The sequence below is a fragment of the Chenopodium quinoa genome, unplaced genomic scaffold, assembly GCF_001683475.1.
Source record: "Chenopodium quinoa cultivar QQ74 unplaced genomic scaffold, ASM168347v1, whole genome shotgun sequence".
Taxonomy (NCBI): Eukaryota; Viridiplantae; Streptophyta; class Magnoliopsida; order Caryophyllales; family Amaranthaceae; genus Chenopodium; species Chenopodium quinoa.
Genome location: NW_018744502.1, coordinates 4,428,719 through 4,434,037, shown reverse-complemented (window position 1 = coordinate 4,434,037; position 5,319 = coordinate 4,428,719). Strand labels below are relative to the sequence as shown.

General features: G+C 34.4%; 1 long non-coding RNA gene across 1 annotated transcript; it reads left to right on the top strand.

Moving 5' to 3' along the window:
* Window positions 1-602: 602 nt before the first annotated feature.
* Window positions 603-5,081, top strand: LOC110698018. Its single transcript, XR_002506638.1, has 4 exons — window positions 603-1,353; window positions 3,354-3,441; window positions 3,521-3,616; window positions 4,551-5,081. It is a non-coding gene; the product is annotated as an uncharacterized LOC110698018 (long non-coding RNA).
* The last annotated feature ends 238 nt before the right edge of the window (window positions 5,082-5,319 follow it).

Sequence of the window (5,319 nt, the reverse complement as noted above, 5' to 3'; positions counted from 1 at the left end):
GTGTATAGCCCATTTCCTATGTCACTTAATGTCTCTTGATGAACTATAAGGTAAGATTCTTCGTCATCTTTATTACGTCAAGAAATGTTTCTCAATTCCCGAGTTTGACTGTCAATATGCAAATGATTTCTAAATCCATCTGAGCACGGTCATGCATCTTCATAGTCTCGCTCTTCGAGAGGCCTTGTAAACAACAAAGACATATTCCCTATTTTTAATAATAGGGGGACATTCCCAGTCTTGTACTGTGAGCTTCCCTTACTAAGAGGACCTATCCGCCCGAGTGTTGTCGTTATAATCCCCATTTACGCAGACGTTTGACAACATCAAAACGGACTAATACTCAAACAAGAGAACTTACAATACTCTTGGTCGAGGAAAAAGATTCTAATAGCTATAATGAGAAATATACTTATGACGATTTTAAATCTCTTAAAGTATTCTCATAGGTCGATCCGGTATAGTTCTAAACCAATACATGTGTAAATGATTTATGACAATCATGTCATCGTAGCACAAGAAACGGTACTATAAATCATACTACACACTAATCTCAAGTGGTCATTAATCGTCCATTATTTACACTAGTAGAAAAACTGAAACGGGCATCGCCAAATGCGCACCGATTTTTAAAAACCGGTGCGAAAAAAATAGTCGAGATTGAGGGAAAGAGATTTCGCACCGGTTCTAACCAAACCGAAAAGTTTGTTTTTCGCACCGGTTCTTACAAAATCGGTGGGAAAAGTCAAAAAATCGCACCGGTTCAGTTCTAACCGATGCGAAATCTATTGTTAAATATATAAAAAAAACCCGGTCAATCTTCTTTCTTTCTCTTTCATTTCCTCGATATTTCTTCCTCTCTTATCTGCCTCTCTCTCCTCCATTGAAGCGTACTCAAAATTCTCCATTGAAGGGGCTTCTGAGCTTTCTCTCAGCACTTTCCTCAAACTCCTTCGATCTCCTTCTCCATAACCGCCACTTTCCCTTTCCTTTCTTCTCTCTTTCGATCTCCTTCTCCTTCTCTGTCAAAAATCAGCTCAAATCAAACGTGGTCGTATTCTCTGCTCCTTCAATGTTCCTTAACGTCTCTTGGTTCAATTTTTATGATAATTTTTGCTGGGTTTTGTAATTAGGGTTTCTAATTTGACTCTGAATATCCGAAATTGTTTTTGGGACGATATTGTAGAAAACTGCAAATACTCTTCATGGTGGGGGTTGAGAAGGCGTGTCCTTGTGGATTGGGGAGTTGTTTGGTTCTTACTGATAATACAGAGCGTAATCGCGGTCGGAAGTTCTTTCGTTGCCCTAATCGTCAAGTTTGTGAGTTTATTTCTAATTAGGGATTTTGATTTTGTGAGTTTATCTTCTTTTATATAATTTATTTACATTCATTCAATTATGAAAATATTCCATTATTTAATTTTTGTGGGCATTTGATTGTTAAAGTTATCTGTTCTTGTAAATTGTTCAATAATTATTTTCTGCATCTGAAGTACACAACAATGATTTACAGAGTTCATATGTTTTTGGTTTTTTTTTTTTTTTTTTTTTAATTTTTTTATTTGAGGGGAATGGTACAATAATTTAAAGGGTCATGATAGATTAAGGTGCATGAAGATACTAAGTACTGATTAAATCTTCCTTTAATAAACTAATTGACACTGAAATTCTAAATATGACCCAAATTATTACATTTTCTGTAATTTTTCAGTCTGAAAGGGTCATGATAGACAAATTATTACATTTTAGCTTGACTTTTGCTTTAGCTAGCTCATTATGTGATTGTTTGTATTGCTTATATATGTAGGAATGAATCTCAGATGCATTGCTTTCTTTGATTTGCTTAGTCAGCGTAGGATCAAATATATGAAATTGTCGTATGCCTATTTTGGGGAACCTGATTGTCCTGATATTGTTCGTTCTGCTTTTAGTTTGTGTCGTATGAATGATCGCTTTTGTGCTTGGGCTTATTATAATGGTGGATATGTAGTTGATATGTGGATGTTGAAAGAATATGATGTGTGGGAATCATGGACAAGGTTGTTTTGTGGTGATATGAGATGTGAATATTGGAATTTTTTTGTACTTACCAAGGCTAGAGAGGTTATGATGTTTCATTTTAATTGGCAAGTACTTATTGACTTCAGCCGAGTTCCACTTTAATCGAGGTCTGTTTGTTTTGGACACCAAGTGACAGCAGTGAATTATGTTCAAAGCCTTGTATCACGTCATACAGTTTTTCTTTACGGTGAACAGAATGGATGACATACGTTGGGAGAAGTAGTTGCTCGTGTATACACTGTTAGAATTAGTTGCCCGTGTTGGTTCATACATTGTGAAAATTAGTTGCTCATGTTGGTATATACATTGTGAAAATTAGTTGCTTGCATTGAGTCATCGAGACTAACATTGTGAAAAATAAGCTGTTTGTGTTGATACTTATGTTGTGAAAGTTAGTTGCTTGTGTTGATAAATACATTTGTTATTGTTGTTATCCCATTGTAAACCTTATCAAAAATGATAATGCAAATATGCAAATAAGACTAAGCTACTTGTCTCAAATTATAAGACAATTTACCTGAATATTGCTATCATGAGCTACAATGAATATGAGTTGTTTTCTTGGTTTGATTTATATCATGTGTTTCTCCTATCTGTTTTACTGGAGATATGATCTCAAAATGGTTCAACTAGCACTTGCTAATTTGTTGTTATAGAAAAACCAGAGAATGTTTCGCAAAATTGAGTTTTAAGTATTAGAAGTTACAAGCAAATTAACTAAATTTTGATCATTGCACACTCCCCTTCCTAACCAAAGCTACACAATAAATAAGTAAATTAAAAAGAGTATTTTTGACCATTTCTGATGACATACATTGGGAGAATTAGTTGCTCGTGTGTACACTGAGAATTATCGCTACATATATAAGCAAGGGAAGTAACACTGACAAATCCTAAGTGGAAATCATTGTCAACTTTGTTCTAGAGTTAAAGTAGCAATTAAGTTAGACTAAGGAATAGCATTTAATTTTAATTTTGACGGAGTTTTTCATTTTGCTTATCTTGGGGTAGTGACTATTCAGTAGAGGGCTAATTGAAGTTGATCCGGTTAATTTTAGTTTTGGAATGAAATGAAACGTTATCCTTGATTATTACTTGGTGATTATAAATAATGTTATAATTAAAGTTCTGTTTTTATGGTGATAGCTTGGTATAATCGATCATGAGTTTAGATTGTGGCAGCTTCAATGGTTTAATGAATTATCTTCGACATAATATAGAATATAAGAAACCTAACACTCACAAGTATATGACTTTGAGACTAATCATTATGTCTTGTTTTCTCTGAACAGTATCACAGCATTTACTCACCAATTTCATTCGGAAAGAGACATGACCCCAATGGCGGTTTTATCAGGCATTTTCTTCCTGTATTGAAAGGTTTGTTGAGTTTATTAAGATTGCCTGAAAGTTTTTATTTTTCAGAACATTATGAATGATGAGTCTTTTCAATGATCAGATATGCCAAAACAGTACATTTATGAACCATGGACAGCTCCCAAGAGCCTCCAAGTGAAGGCTAAATGCATAATTGGGAAAGACTATCCAAGTCCTGGTAAGTGAACTAACGTTATTCTCCTCAAGATATTCAATAATTTGACAAAATTCATTTACTATTTTTCTTCTGAGTTGGTTCAATCATTCAATTAAAGAGTCAGTTTACCCAGAAGTCAAGTTAGCATTTCCTTTGAGCAAGCATTTTTTGAATTTTTGGTATGCAATTTTCGTTGTTCATACACAGAAATTGCCAGGGATCTTGAGAAGATTTTTCTGGCTTATGGCATAGGAGCACATGATATGCTCACTTTATCTGTATCAGTATTAGTGGATTTTATAGTGAATGTATTGCCCTAAATTTGACTTTAAATCAAAGTAAGAAGTTAATATCTACAGTAAAAATATGATGATTATTTTTTTTTTTCTCAAATACGAAAAACAATGCTTCATGATTTTCTTTTAAAAGGACAGTCGTTTAGACTATAGTATAATTTTCTAGTTCAACTATCCTGTCTTTTGGAATATAATACTCAGATCGAATCTCAAGTTGTGTCAAGTATGTCAGATTGACAATAATTTTGATTTTAAAACAATTGTGGATCATGGAAATAGTCAAATAGGTAAGATTTAGCAAATGTGATTGGCATTATGATAAAAAAATAATGTGGACAATGTTAAATGTGTATGGATGGCCATTGAGGAGGTTATGATAAGAGTGGCATTAAGATGTCCATTTGTATATTCCAGGTAATTGGAATATGTGTATATTTATGGACAGTTTTAGTGAATGTTTCTAAAAGTATAGTCCCCTCCACCTTCCCCTAATGATGAAAGCATACATGAGCTTATTTTATGTATACCACTATCTGCTTTGTTTGCCTGTTAACATTCTAGCTTTCATGGACTGTCATATTCATAAGTGAATCCTTTTTTATTATGTCTTCCTTGAATACAATTCTCTAGTGGCTTAAATTTCTGCCTTTTCCTACCAGTGGTTTCCCATGATTCTACAAGCAAAGAATGTAAACGGAAGTTGGCTGAAGCATATGCATTGAACTGTCAGTCAAATGGTGTTGTCAGTGAAGATGATTTAGGCAAGTTGGACGAAAATTAGAGGAAGATCAGCAGACACAGAAACCTGCTGCTAAAAAGCAAAACCAGAAGTTGGTTTTCCTGTCTGTGTTGTTGTGAGCTGTTGTTTCTGCTACAATGTTGTGTCTGCTGTCCTGTGATGTCGAGTTTTCCTGTGTTGATGTGATGCGCTGCTGTGTTGGTGTTGCTGTGTTGCTGTCTGCTTCCTTTTGCAGTGCTGTGTTGCTGGTTTCTGGGGTGCTGTGATGCTGAGTTGATGTGCTTGCTCTGCTGCTTTGGTGTTGCGCTGTGTTTTGTTAGTTTTGTAGCCTGTTGAGCTGCTTAGTTCGATTTTTACTATTTATATGCTTCATTAGAATAGGTTTTTGGAGTATTAGAAGTAAATTTCTGTAACTTTATATATACGTTAGTGTTTATATATCAATTTAAGTGAAAAAATGCAAAAAAAAAAAAAAAAAAAAAATTATTTTTTTTGGGCATTTTTGGCACCGGTTTTTGAAACGAACCGGTGCCAAAAGTTTTTTTTAGAATTTTTTTGGGGACTTTTGGCACTGGTTCTAAGTCAAAATCGGTGCGAAAAGTCTGATTTCGCACCGATTTTTAACCGGTGCAAAATGTATGGCGTTTTAGCACTCCCTAAATAAGGACCGGTTCAAAACCGGTGCTAAA